Consider the following 15,917-nt stretch of genomic DNA (forward strand, 5'->3'; position numbering starts at 1 on the left):
TGGACTGTCCTGATGATGTTTTTCTGTCTTAATATCCCAGTGGCACAGAGCTCGACAGCTGAGTCAGGAAACATTAAACGTCCAGACTTAAAAAGACTCCCAGTGGGGTACAAAAATCTGTGTGTGAGACAGTTAAAGAGAAACTCCAAGGGCACGTCTTCATTGTCATTACAAATACATTACGAGGCTGACTGCTGGAAGGAGCGCAGCTCTGATCTTTTATGAATTAGAAGCATTCAGAAGAGACAGAGTGGAGGACTTGAGCATATCTCATTTCTCTGTGTGTGTGTGTGTCACATCTTCTGATCAGAATCCTGGAGGGTTACTCCAGATTTTCATTTGAACGATAACAAATGAGCTACCCAGCATACACATGTACACTGATGACATGATGCGTTTACTGTGTGGGAATCTGTATCACAGGAAACCTGCCATGGACATGTCCCTGATCGAGAGAGTTCACAGTTATATTTATTAAAGGGACGGTTCTCAAAGTCTCAAAATCAAAAATACATATTTTCCCGCTGTTCTGTGGTGCTATTTATCCATCTAGAGAGTTTCGGTCCAACTTGCAGTTTGCAGTTGCAACTTGCAGCCAAAATTTTCTGATTTGAATATTTTCTTATTTTCTTACTCCTCTTTGGGCTGTGGACAAAACAAGACATTTGTGGACATCATTTTGGACTTTGGGAAACACTAATCAACATTTTTCACATTTTACGGACCAAAAAACTTATCGATATATCATAAAAAATATCTACAGATTAATTGACAATGAAAATAATTGTTAGTAGCAGCCAATGGTGACTGTGAAAAACATTTGTATAATATCTGAGGTAATTACCCTAATGATGTCATAGTGATGTCATCAAGATTATCTCAGTTTAGGCTCACCTACTACAAAAGAAAGCCTGTTTCACAAACTAGTCTTGTGGAGTGGGTGTCCCAGGACTGCCAACTCAAGCACCACACCCACTTCACGTGAAGCTGCGCTGGTAGGCGGGGATGAAACCTCTCTCTGGCTCTGCTGTTTCACTCTTCCCATAACTCCTTCTGTCACTTTCTAAGAGTCAAACCGAGTGCAAGCAACACCATAAATGTCTACGCAGAGGGACTGTCTGAGAGCGTGCTCAGTTATCCCCATTTAAATGATTACCATGTCTCTGTTTGACAGCAGGCTTCTTACCCCGCCTCTGAGAGCAACCACTTTTGTCTTAGACGGGGTCGGCTGAAGTAGCTTGTTTCAAGCATACCCCAGCAGTCAAAGTCCATGTATCTCAGTCTCTGCTCCTTTGATATTCACCATTCTGTTTCTTCTGCCAGTCCCCAAACTTAAAAAAGCAGCCCTTTGAGAAAAAAAAGGATCCAGAGCTGAATAATGGACAAAATATACTTTTTAAAAAATAGTGTATTGCCTTCTGAAATCTGAAATGAAACCAGACATATATACGGTGCAGTCAAACAACAACTAGATATCTGTCTGCCCTTCAAAGGGACAGTTCATCCAACAATCAACAATACGTATTTTTACTCTGGTCTGTATTGTTATTTATTCATCTAGATTTTTTCAATGTGAGTTTTTGGAGATAGACATGTCTGCCTTGTCTCCACTATAAAGGGACTAGATGGCACTCGACGAAAAAAACATCTGAAAAATTCAACAGCAGTGTCTCTTTCCAGAAATCACGACCGGGTTGCTCAAAAATAATCCACAGGCCTCGTTGTGATCAGTTTCATGCAGGAACTACTTTCTTTCTGCAGTAGAATCTACCAGAGGGATTTTCTTTCTACCAAAAAGACCATAGTTTCTACACAAAATTGCTCACAACAAGGTGTGTGTGAGTAAACGGGTCGTGATTTCTGGAAAGAGAAGCTTTTGAGTTTTTCAAGAAAGCAGAGAAGGCAGAAGTCTTTACAGCTGATATCTCCAAAACTCTGCAGCTTACACCAAAACTATCTAGGCACTTCCCCAGCACTACAGGCCAGGGGGAAAAATATGTATTCGGGGTGAACTGTCGCTTAAAAACAGTGTTTTAGAAAGTGATTCTGACTCTTTTCATTCCTGGAATGCATCATTACCAATAGAGGAGAACGATACAGAACTCCTTCCTTAAAATCAATAAAGAGGGTGCCCTTTCCGAGCTGATAAAACATGACTAAAACAACACTTTTTGTGCCTATTTTTATGCACACAGAGCAAGTCTAGTTCAGAGGGGTGTGCAGTTCACTGATATCATTGTAAGTGCTGTTATATAAATTCTGTGTTCTTAATATACTGGCAAATAATTCAGAAGTGAGGAAATTTCCTGCAAGAACATATGCATCAGTTTATCATTCATATTGTACTTTTTTTTTGTCCAGAACAAAGGTTCCCAGTTTACGCCGGAACTTGTTAAATGTTCATTTGTTTCATGTCGGCTCAACTTCATTTGTGTTTACTTTCATTTTCACGTCATGTGCGTCATGATTTATGGAAATTTGTAATGTGTTTATTCGCAAATTTAGTTCCCACGGCGTGAGGCCTGAAGGCGTGAGCGAGATGGCATGAAGGCGAGGATGCAGCAGAGAAATAAGATGTGTCCAAGCAAAAAAAAAAAAGCTTATTTCTGTGTCTGTGTTGTCTTGAAGAGAGCTGCAATCATGTTACATGGATTTCTGGGTCATCAAGGCTCAAATTTTGGAAATTCTTTCTTTCATCTCCCACTTTCACTTCAGGTACCATCAAGCCTCTAAACTTCCTTATCTCTGTAAGTGTATGATTACAAACGCTGTGTTATAACCTGCCCTGACCTGTTCGGAGTGAGATGATGAAGATGTTTTGTGAAATTAAACATTTTTCCAGCCACACTGAATACTATTTCACTCTACTTTTTATTCTCATCCACAGTCTAAAAACAGAACAAAGGTGTCTCCTTCCCTCTCTGTGAATAACACAGCTCTCTGTGCTTATTAAGGCTCTACCCTGTCCTCCTAATTACATCGTCACAGTTTACTACTCTCTCTACTTGTTCCATTTCCGTCTCATCCCCTCGCTCTCCCGGCTGTAAATTTATTTTGTGATCGTGGCTCCGTTCAAACAAACAGAGAGCCGAGCAGCTTCATTATGTTACAGTGGATTAGTTTGGACCACCCTGTTCGAGGCTTTAACAAAAAACACCCTTCGGAGAGAGAGATTAAAAGAAAAGACAGTGAGAAAAACGAAGACGGGAGACAGAAAAAGGCCATCGGGGAGTTAAACGGAAAACGATTGGGAAAGAGAAGCTAGCAGGAGGGCAGCTTCAGACAGCTATAAATTGAAGTAAAGCAAAGAAGTCAGACTGGAATCCAGAGAGCTGAGCTGCTCATCCACTATTTATTCTGCCTGTGAGGTTGATTAATATATTTGTTAGATTCATACAAAGAACCAGTAATGGACATTTATTAATAATCACACAAATCAAGAAAGTTCCTTTCCCAAAATGTCACACTATTCCTTTAAAATACTGACACGATATGTGGTTCAGGTTAGCTGGGACAGTCTCCCGTCTCACCTAAATCCTAAATCCACTTTGGAAGACTTGCCACTCTGTTGGTCTTCTGTGACTACAAGAACACAAATTCTAATCACAATTTTACAGCAGTGCTGGGCTCAAAAATGAGGACTGACCACTTTCCTGGTGCAAGTAAAACACCCTGTCACACAAGTAAACCTGGTAACTCACTTGCCCAAACGATCAAGTGGCAAAAAGGAATCAAAGTATCAAAATATTTTGTTAATCAATTTATCGTTAATTTTTTTTTAGCCTATTAAATATGTATGTTTCCTACTTTCATTTATTCATTATCATATTACACTGAATATCTTTGGGTTTTAGACTGACAAATTGAGACATTTAAAGACATCACCTTGGACTTCAAAACTGAAATTTTTTAACATTTTGAGACGTTGCAGCCCTAGACTAAACATGACATTTCACTTTACTCTTTGTTTTTATTTGATAACCACTAATAAAGATCAAGTACAAACTGACTTTGGGCAAGTAAATTTCTGATCCACTTGTCTGACCAGGCAAGTAAAAAAGGGAAAAATACAAACATTAACGCTGAATCCTTACATCCAAAAGTTTCTCTTTACTGTATTAATGTTAATAGGTAAAGTTGAAATAATCTCCAGCAATTGGTGTTTGTCAGTGAAAGCATCTGTCCTCGTGTTAGAAGTCTTCTAATGTTACCCACAATGCCCTTGGTTAAAGGAGCTGCATGTAAGTTCAAAACATGTAAAAATAAACTAAAATGATCAAAAGAATGCCAAGAAGTAACAGTTTTGACGTTATGTCAAAGACGTATATCGATCATGTTACAGAGGTGCCTGCTAAAGTTAGCATGCTGACCAACTAGCCTGGCTCGTCCGGTCTCGTAATACCGCTTTATACCTCAAGAGGTGCTAGTGAGTAACTGTTGTGTCCAGTCTGCCCTCAGTAGAACATGACGGGATGAAGAAGTAGTGCTGCCCTGAGGATAAGAAACAGAGACTTTTTCCCCATACGCCATGATTATAACAGAGACCTCTGTAAAACTGTTGACAGGACACCTCAAACTGCATATGAGGTCAGTTAAGAATCCATTATGAATTTTTGATCCACAGAATTTTTATATTTGTAAAACTTTCCACAAGCCAAAAAAATGCTTTTAAAAATCTGTGATGTCATCCCAATGTAAAGTCTTAGATCAGGGGTCTGCAACCTGAGGCTCCAGAGCCACATGTGGCTCTTCAGCGCCTCTCCAGTGGCTTCCTGTGACTTTGGTAATATGGAAATGAATAACATTATATTTATTTATGTTTTCTTGTTGTAGGTCTATGAAAAAGTTGAGACAGCTACAGATTTCAAGCCAACAAACTACATACATAGTACATCATTTAAATATTTGAATTTTAGAAACCCCAAAATGTATTTAAAAAATTGAAGTGTAAACCATTTAATTTTAAGGCAACAAAATAGTAACAAATCAGGTTCACAGGTAACTGTGACCAAATTTTGCAAAACAATGTTTTTGAGTTTCTCTAACTGTAAGTTTATCTAAGGAAGAATAGTAAATTATCTCAACTAAAGATCAGCAGAAAGTTTGTAAAAGTTTGAGTTGGGCACAAAACTCAATTGCAGTATGTTGTACACTAAATTTCAAAAAATGTGTTAATAATTCATCAACTAAAATATGCATCAAAGACTGTGTCTATGGCTCTGTGCCTTTTCCTCTAAATTGTGATGGTGCCTCGTTCTCTTAACTCTCCATAAGCTATGGCTGCCAACAAAAAGTCTTCAAGGAAAAGATAATTTAATAGCTGTGGCTCCAGACAGATTATTTGTTACCCCTTTTTGGCCGAAAATGTCTCTTTTGATCGTAAAAGTTGCAGACCCATGGTCTATGGGCTGAATGGGAACTAACCAGCAGGGGCAAGGGGAGGGGCACTAGTGTGCGTATTCAGTGAACCGTTTTACCAGGAAGTAAAACCGGAAGCTAGAAAACTTTTTCAGACCATGTTCGGCAGCAAAGAAGGCAGTGATACAAATAGAAGCAAAACTAGAGTCAACTTTGGCGTTGCTTTCCACCGTTGGAGAGTAGAGGGATGAATTTTGACAATGAACTCACAATGTTTCTTTTATAATGGTAATTAAGTAAACAGCTATTATAGCTAACGTTGGCTTGTAAGGGTAGCTAATTGTATAACATCACTGACAGTGTTAATATGTTTGCTAAACTACCTGTTTGTTGAAGGAAAGACCAATGGCAGGGACTGATTCTCTGTTTCTTATAATAGGGGTGGACACCCCAATTGTCTCAGTCAGGTCAGGTGGCAGATTCTCACAGATACCTCCCATAACTTTAATTACCATAATAATAAAGCAGAAATGCTGAAAAACAATCTTTAAAAAAATTGTTACCATCTGCACTTAGGAAATCTGGGTATTTTTGCGTTTGGGAATTTAATCCAAACCAGGAAAGAGGTACAGTACAGAATGATATCATGTATAGAACTGATCGCTGTTTGAATCCTTTGATAGCAATTATTAAATAACTTTATTTGTTATTAGAAAAAGCATGAACTGTCTTATTATTATGCTGGATGTCTGTGCCGCCACGTGGTCCAGCTCTGATTCTGTTTCAGTTGGTTTTGTTGATAGTTTTGGTGATAGGATGTTCAATATTAAGTAAAGAAAAGTTGTAATTTAAGCTCTAAGCAACTTCCGTTCTAACATACTGCTGCTGGTTTTTCAAAAATCTTGTTGTGTGAGCGTCTCTCGGAAGGATTTGTGTCCACCCTTGAGTGCCTGAGCATCCCGTCTCCAGCAGAGCATTTCAGCCTTTTCCATTCAGTCTATTGATTTATCTAGCGTAGTGTCGACTGTGTGGTGTGATGTGAAAGCAAAGCAGCAGCTACACTCAGACAAATGGAGAGAGGTACAAATGGAGGTAAAGCACAGACAAAAACATAAATACAGAATGATGAAGGGACAGAAACACTTGGATTACTACAGGTCCATACAAAATAAGGCAAAATACAAGATTTTTTCCTTTTGAGATGTTGTCTATTAGACTGGAGAAAGAACTTCAACATGAATGTGTATTACCACCACAGTGATCAATAATAATAAACTATTCTTATCCACTGCAACTCAGAAATAAAATGTGGGTTTGGAAGAGAGTTTTTCTACTGCTTTACCCTATATATTTTAATCAAGGTTTTCAGGTCAGTTTACTTTGTGATTCAAGGGAAAATTGGACAGGAGAAATGTCTACTATGTATTTTCACGTGTAAGTGGCATAGAGATTATAGATTTTTCCACTGAAACCACAGATTGCATGGCAATGGCAACCGTAAGTGAGCCACACATTCCACACTGCGCTCATGTTCTCTCAAACTGATCCTCTCTAAACTCTCAAATCCCTGAAATGAGATGTGGTTCTTGGGCCTCAGATCAACTCAGCCCGGGTGGCAGACAGACACATTTACCATGGGTTTCAATGACAGACATCATTCTACATACAATTATGTATCATAAGAGTGAACCACGAAATGTAAAGTCACAGTAAAATTGTATGAAATGTTTGCAGCTGATGTTAGACATTCATGCTTCTGCAGTAAAGCAGCAATGTGTTACTAAATTCAGCAAAGTGCTGTGTTTTGTTGCACGGTTGCTAATGTGCATGAACCACCGACTGCTTAACAAAACAAATCTGATATTTCACATGAGTTGTGTTCATGGCAGGCCATCAAACTAGGGCTGCAACTAATGATTATTTTCTCTATTAATCGATTAGTTGTTTGGTCCATGAAATGTCAGAAAATGGTGAGAAATGTTGATCAGTGTCCTCAAATGTTTGGATTTATTGACAAGTCAAAGATATTCAGTTTACTGTCAGAGAGGAGTAAAGAAACCAGAAAATATTCACATTTCAGAGGCTGAAGTCAAAGACTTTTTTTCTTCAAAAAATACTCCCAGCAATTAATAGATTAATTCATCTTGTCACTTGAAAATAGGCTCAGACATGTGGAACAGGCAGATATACGTCTAATCTACGTGCCACCTATTTTTCAAGTCTTTCTTGTAGCTCTTATTTTCATCATCAATCTATCAATCATTTTCTCAATTAATTGAGAAAATTGTTCTATAAAACCCGTCAGTGTTTCCAAAAGTCCAAGATGACGTCCTCAAATGTCTTTTGTCCACAACCCAAAGATATTCAGTTCACTGTCAGAGAGGACTAAAGAAACCAGAAAATAGTCACATTTAAGAAGCTGAAATCAGAGAATCTGGACTTTTATTTCTTTTAGAAAATGACACAAAACTGTTAATTATCAAAATAGTTGACAATTAATTTATAGGTCTATTAATACTTCATTAAACTCTACATTAAAACTGTCAAAAACATCAAACATTTTAAATTAGCTTAAGAGGAGTTCTACAAACTACGCATCAGAATCGAATCTTTTAAAAAAAACAGCAAAATGAGGTGAAACTACTCAGTAAGTTAGATATCTGAGATGTCTGACTTTTTGATATCTACGTCTAGAAGTGTTTTTTCCTAATACAATCATAGCATTCATAGAGATAATGTTGAAAGCTGATAGAACCATCTGGGACACCTTATCCTTACAGTAACATGTGAAGATGGGTGTTTGAACCAAGCAGCCTGGTTACAGGAGTCCCACAAGGCTCAATCCTGGGCCCTCTCTTCCTCTCCCTACACACAACGACACTAGAGTAGGTTTTGTGTCACACTCACGTGGCATTTCCTACCACCGCTTTACTGACAACACAAAACTATTCTACTAATTCCTCCAATCTGATTCTGATAGAGATCAGCGCATCACTGCTTGCCTAGCAGATAACTGATCGAAATGATTTTCAACATGCAATAGACACTTACAGACAGTATAACTTAGGAGGGAGAGTTTGCAGAGTTTGTATGTTCTCCTCATGTCCGTATGGGTTCCAGGTTCTCCGGCTTCCTCCCACAGTCCAAAGACATGCAGCATAATAGGTTAACTAATAACTCTAAATTACCCATAGGTGTGAATGAGAGTGTGAGTGGTCGTCTGTCTCTATGTGTCAGTCCTGTGATGAACTGGCGACTTGTCCAGGGTGAACCCTGCCTCTCACCCAGTGTCAGCTGGGATAGACTCCAGACCCCCAACTGTGACCCATCAGGATAAGCGGTTATGTACAATTGAGAGGCTTCTTTTTAAAGAAGCAGAATTTGAAAATGTAAATGATAGTTGTTGGGGCATAAACCCAATAATCTGTTCTTCTGGTCAGGACTCGATAGACAATGCCATAGTTGTAAGTGCTAAAAAAAATGTTTACGCTGAAAATCTGAATCAAATTGTGACCTTACAATCCAAACTGAATAGTGGATTTGGAGAATCGTGACACCTGTACTCACAGATAACTTAGAGCACATGTCAAAGCATTAAAGGCATCGGTGTTCTTCATTTAACAGTGTCTGAAACCTCTTCTTGAATATGCAGTGTTGTGTTCAACAACATTTCTAAATTTGTGAACTCGTCATCCCAACAAGCACACCCACTTCACCTGGTGACCGGCCAGGTGTGTAGAGGTAAGAACATAAGCACGGATTGAACTTCTCTCTCAATTTCTCTTTTGTCATTCTTCACACATACTCCTTTCCTCACTTGTCACGCGTCCAGCCAAGTGTGACTCTGTGAACGCCTGAAAAGGCATGTTGAAAAGTTATCTCCAGCTGAAAACTTATCACATCTCACCATCTGTATGACTGCAAGATTTGTCTTCCTACCTTCGAGCGGGGCATTCGTAGTAGCAATAAACACTTTTGTCTTCAGACATGTTCAAACAACGTGTTGTATGAACTTGTTTGTTTTAAGAATATTTCTGTCTTCAAACTCAGCCTGTGCAAGACTGTGCTTGTGCTGTGCGCCTGGCATCCGTCCATCACCACTGACAATACTGTAATGATGCCAACCGGACAGCGAGGAATTCGGGTCGGTCTGACCAAACATCGGAGCAGAAGCTTGCTCCTACAGGATCCAACATCAGGAGCGTTTGCTGCTTTATCGCTGACAAGACGGCCATCTGGGCGCTTTTCATCTCATCTCTGGACTGCTACAACTCCCTGTTAGCTGGAGCATCGGCCACCAGAAATCTGCAGCTAGCCCACGATGCTGGCAGCAGTCACAGCTGGTGTGTGACCTGCAAAGTGAGGGTCATGTGACAAACACGGATAGCTGACCTAGCATGACTGCTGGTGACCTAATCCACTGGCATTATGTATCAGCACCTTAGCTGACCTATTGACAGCATTATCTTAAACACCCCACTGAGGGTTTTAAATTGTTGCTTTGAGCTTCAATTTTGTTTAAAAAAACGCAACAATGGACACGTCAGTAGGATTTTATGACTGAAAATAATGGTTTCTGTCTTTTTACTATTGAGCTATGTCCTCTTCACCATCTGACATTTTTTTAGATAGCCTGAACAACACATTCTCACTCCCATTAAATTAATCGCCAACTATTTTAATAACTGATGAATCGGTGTGAGCTATCACAAAATCAAATTTCTCTGATTCCAGCTTCTTAAATATTAAATTTTTCAGGAATATCTCTTGGTTGTGGACAAAATAAGACATTTGAGGACGTCATCTTGGGCTTTGGAAGACGATCAACATTTTTTACCATTTTCTGACATTTTATAGACCAAACAGCTCATTGATTACTTGAGAAAATAACTGGCAGATTAATCAACAATGAAAATAAAGGTTGTAGCCCTACTTCAAAATATGGCGCCACATACCTCTCTAGTGTCAGTTTTGCATGCGTAGTGAACCACAGTCAAGTTGGAAATAATGAACATGCAAAGTCCTGGTAGACTTTCAAAATAAAGGTAAGAAAACTACTTGGTTAGGGTAAAGATCATGCTTTGATTTACAACGTACATTAGTCATGCAAGTTACTGTAATCTCCTGGATTCAGTCATCCACCCCACCTCCTACATATGTGGACTCTCTCTCTTTTACACTATGTCACCTGACTTTAAGTGCAAAAATAATGCTAGAGGGGCCCCTCCAGAAATGAGGCCAGAGCAGTACCTACAGCATCATAGTTTGAAGCACAGGTGAGAAAACGAGAAAGGACTGTTCTGAACGGAGTTTCTGGGTGTCTTTTACTGGGTGACAAACACACATTAAATAATTCATGGGTTATTTTGTAATAATACTACTGTAATACAGATACCTTAAAAAACTCATTAGCTACTAGTTATATTTGCATAAACATTCATGAATTGCAATGTCATATTTTGGAGGGTAGGATTCTTCATCTTGTTTCTGCTTCTCATGATCATCTTTTCTGCATCTGAATTTTTTTGCATTGAATTATTCTGATCACAGTGACAAGGTGCTGCTTTGTCAAAACTAAATACAGGTTGACAGAATAAAGAAACAGGCCTGAAAATTCATTTTAGTATTTTTTTAGTTTGTTTAATACCATTTAAAGTACCCTTCTATTGAATACAATTGACAACTGTATACAAAAAAATGCACTGTATGTATTTCTGAAGCACTGCATGTTTCAATTCACTGATATTCTCTGTCCAGAAAAGAAAAGCCTGTTCAACAGTATTTCTCCATCAGCAAGACAGAGCGGATCAGCAAGTTATAATGTGATAATTATGATCAGTTATGTGACAAAGCTGGGTTTGTTCAGTTGTGTTATGGGCATCTTTACTGATAATCTTTTTATAGTAACAGGCAGGCAAAGTTACCAAAAAGTAGCCAACTGACGCCTTCTGCTGTCTCCATCCATCATGTGACCCTGACCTTGCAGGTTGCAGCTGTACCTCTACAGCAGGGGTGGGCAATTATTTTTCACAGGGGGCCACATGAGAAATTGATCAGGCTGCTGTGAGCCAGACACAAATGATATAAGGTCCTAAAAATGGCCAAATCTCTAATAATGGTCAGAGGTGTTGAATTTAGGGGACTTCTACTGTTGGTCACCATTTCTGAATTGCTGTGTGATGAATTGTGGGTTAATATTTTGTTGGCAATGTCCAACTTGATGTTTTACAGTGTACCATGCATGCTGTATACAGGCTGCAACAATAGCAGCAGTAAAACTGGAAGAATAACATTAACAGCATGAATGTAAAGCACTGAGTGAAGAAAGTCACAGTTTAGTATAAAAGATACAGTTTACAAATGAATACAGATTACAAATGAATACAGCACTGACCCCCTTTCAAAATAAAGGTCTGATAACGGTTTAAAATGCTACTGACTGTCTAGATTTTTATTTTTTGGTATTTCCATGATGGCCTTGCAGGCCACATGAAACCTTTCAGTTGGCCGCGTCTGGCCCCCAGGCCACATTTTTCTCAGGTCTGCCCCACAGTCTCCTGGTGGTAAAGCACCAGCCACTCAACCATAAATAAGACCAATTTCTCTCCCACACTCCAGTATTTGGCATTCAAACTGAATCACACGAATATGTTTTCCAAGATTTATATGAACCTCCCTTCACCGACACATAAGTGCATCCTTAACATTTCCTTATAACCCACAAGGCCACACAGTGAGAGCTCCACTCCCACACAGTAAACAGCCACAAGGTGACATTTGTTAATGACTGGCCTGGAGGAGGAGCGCGTGTTCACTGCCGCCTTTTTTTTTTTTTTTTTTTTAAAGGCTGACATTTTATTATAATGAAAGGTACCTGAACTGACACCAAAACAAGCTGGAAATGTCACAAGCCAAATCCTCTGAGGCAAAGTGCCTTCTGCTCGTTTCACCCAACTGCTGTGCAGCTGAATCCTATCAGACCTCTGTGTGCTTCACAGTTTAGACAATGAGGCCCCCTCTCTGCTCCATCCCAGCCTATATCTCAGGGATCATCTGTTACATATTCATGACCCGCTGGCCCAAAGCACCTCGGGCAATGCTGTTATTCAGATGGGCTTGTAACACAGCGTAAAGCCAACACATATTTTCTTTTATATCTGTGATCTCTCTGTTGAAGAGGATCACAGGTGCTCAGGTAGATGGTTTTATGTTAAGTGTTTCTGTATTAGTCATGCATGTGGGATTCTTTTAAAAATACAAATGAATGAAAATGGTCACCTACATGTACTGCATCAGCTCACCAGACCGGTTACTTTTATATAGATGTAGTTAAGATGTTTTTGTCCCTCCAGAGCTCCAGTGCATTGTTGTAAATTTGTTCATTCTTTTTTAGCTTTGGTTTGCCGTTCCATTATTCACACTGTCACGTTTTATTTTTTATTCAGTCCCTCCAGGATTTCGCAGGCTTTTTTGGGGGGATTGTTGTGGCCTAAAATGTCCTATTTCACTGCAGTTTTTCTGAAAAACTGCGATGCATGTTGCGCTGCATTTAGCTATTTTTTTTTTGCAATGAAACTGCAGGAGCAAGTGAAAACTGCGAAAGAAAGTTGCAAAAAGAACTTGAGGGAGAACAATACCACATTCTGTCCTGAATGTACCTTATGTAAATTTAACAAGATTAGGATTACAAAAAATTGTCACAGGATCTGCTTTATTTCTAAATGAACCATGTCACTGTGGGGTATTAATCATTAATTATTTCGCCATTTTAAAATGTCAGTAATTGTGAAAAAGGTTTATTGCAATTTCTCAGAGCCTTAATTGACATCTTCAAATTGCTTTGTTTGTCCAATCGACCCAAAGACTCTTCATTTACTGACATAAATGACAAAGAAAAGCAGCAAAACCTCACATTTAAGAAGCTGGAATCAGCAAATGTTTTGACATTTTTGCTTGAAAAATGATTGAAACGATCAATCGATTATCAAAAGTCAACTAACTGTTGCCAAATGAATAGATATAATGTAAATGTAATATATGATGTTCTCAGAAATATAAGCAGTGAAAGTTATTAAAAATAAAAGTTTTTTCCCTCATTACTGTGTGTAGGCAAAAGGCCCCAAGTTCAACCAATCAGATGACATCCTGTATTTAGCCAGAGAGGAAAACCCCAAGTGTGCAAACAACTGCAGACACACAGAGTGAGCTTATCTGCATTTTTATCAACTCTACCCAACTCAAACTGAAACCAGTTTCAGCAATTGTCAATCTGAGAATTATCTGTAAACACAGAGGAGGACATTACAAGGAATTTCAGGACTCTGAGGTATTTACTAAACTGACTGAACTTGTTTAAGAAACTGTAAGCAAGAAAGAGCTTCAGAAACTACAAGAAAGTCTGCTGCACTTTGATGAGAGGAGTCATTCCTCCTCCAATCCCCACTTCCTGTTTTCTTCTCTCTCTGTCCCAGACGTTACTTGCAGAGAATCTGTGATCTAAATGAGAAGGAATATGGAGATAACTGTGGAGAGAACGGATGGGCCTTATCGACATCCCCATTACATCTACTAAGCCAGTTATCTTTCCTGGGTCTCCACGATGGGACCAGAGGCTGGGGTCTTTAAGGTCTGATTAGCACTCTATTCCTCAGGATCCCTATTGTTAGATAAAACTCTCCATTTCTGGCTCTTTAATTAGCTTAAGCAGCTTGGCACTGCCAAAAGCACTTGTGATATTCCATTATTCTAATCCTATTAGCGCAAGCCAAAGACAGAAGAGGATAGAGAGTAGCTGAGACTAGACTGGAAGAATCATTCTTTTTATGGCTAATGAACACGGCAGAAAATATAGATACTGTAGCCCAGTTAGCAGTAGCTACTAACGGGCAGTAAGTGGCTACTAGAGCTGATGCTTTGTGACGAGTTGGTTCGTAATCTGCTCCGTTCCTCTCCGTGCAAGCCTCCAGAGGCAGGGGGCTGTGCTGAGGGCTGTACTGGTCTGTCTGACTGGTCTCGTCGGCTCTGGAGGTCAGATTCAGAGCTCAGAGAGAAGGGAGGTCACAGACGGGTCAATCACAACAACTATAAGTGAACCATGTGGTCTAATCCTGAGGAATGTGTGTGTTTAACAGGACGAGGTGGCCAATATATTTCTATACAACAAATCCAACTTTTTCTTTGCCTGACAGTCACACTAATTTACCATTATGTTTTCATTCCAGAGCTCTGACAATTAATTGATTAATAATCGATTAATAAATTAATTATCAACTATCAACCTAGCCAAAAAAAGTCACCACATGGATTTAACTAATCAAACAGGTAAGAGAGTAAATTACTGCAGTGATTAATATGTTTCAGCCGGCAACAAGTTATTTAAACCTAACTGATGCAGTGAGGAGCTTCTTATTTCTGAAATAACCATGTCAGAAGACATATCCTGATGTTACTCTGTTTCATAAGGGTCAAATTATTGACCTGCATCAAGCAAAGAAAACAACTAAAGAGATTAATCAAACTACTAAAATGGATTGGGACTAAACAGCTGTGTAGCTTTAAGAAAACCACTTATCAGTGAAGCTAATTAAAAAAAAAGGCTTCAGTTTGCGAGGGAGCATAAAGATTAGACTGTGGATCAATGGAAAAAGGTCATGTGGTCTGATGAGTCCAGATCTACCCTGTTCCAGAACGATGGGGGCATCAGGGTAAGAAGAGAGGCAGATGAAGTGATTCTCCCATCATGCCTAGTGTCTACTGTACAAGCCTGTGGGGGCAGTGTTATGATCTGGGGTTGCTTCAGTTGCTCAGGTCGAGGTTCAGCAACATTATGTGTCCAAGAAATGAGTTCAGCTCACAACCTGAATTTACTGAATGATCAGGTTTTTACATCAGTGGATTTTTTTCTTCCCTGATGACACGGACATGTTCCAAGATGATAATGTCAGGATTCATCGGGCTCAGATTGTGAAAGAGTGATTCAGAGAGCATGAGACATCATTTTCACACATAGACAGTCCACCACAGAGTCCAGATGTTAACCCCACTGAGAATCTTTGGGATGTGCTGGAGAGACTTTACACAGTGGTCTGACTCTCCCATCATCAATACAAGATCTTGTTGAAAAATTAATGCACCTCTGGACAGAAATAAATGTCGTAACATTACATAAGCTTATTGAAATGATGCCATGGTGAATATGTGCTGTAATCAAAGCTAAAGGCTGTCCAATAAAATACTGATAATTGATATTGAAGGTCAGGTTGGATTACACGAGGCGAGCCGTATGGAGACATTTCCTGTTTTTATTTTCTTGTTTTTTTAAGTTTGAAAACTGCTCACCATTCACTTCCATTGGTTGGGAGATTCTGCAACACTGTTTTCCTGTGAAACTCCAGCAGTGTTTTGTGGACTAACCAAAATAAACCTGACCCTCAATCTGCATGAGGGTGAGTAGATAAGGACTGCATTTTTATTTTTGGGTGAATTATTCCTTTAACAACTACACAGCAGGACCACTCAGAAGGTAATATGCAGGCACTCATCAATACCCATTCCTCTGT

General features: G+C 39.2%; 1 protein-coding gene across 1 annotated transcript in view; it reads right to left on the reverse strand.

Annotated features, from left to right (window-relative positions):
• sorl1 (sortilin-related receptor, L(DLR class) A repeats containing) overlaps nt 1–15,917 on the reverse strand; it is a 143,910-nt gene that overhangs the window by 64,645 nt on the left and 63,348 nt on the right. The gene's annotated exons all lie outside the window — the stretch shown is intronic.

Source organism: Lutjanus erythropterus, chromosome 4 (assembly GCF_056507025.1).
Source record: "Lutjanus erythropterus isolate fLutEry1 chromosome 4, fLutEry1.hap2, whole genome shotgun sequence".
NCBI lineage: Eukaryota > Metazoa > Chordata > Actinopteri > Lutjaniformes > Lutjanidae > Lutjanus > Lutjanus erythropterus.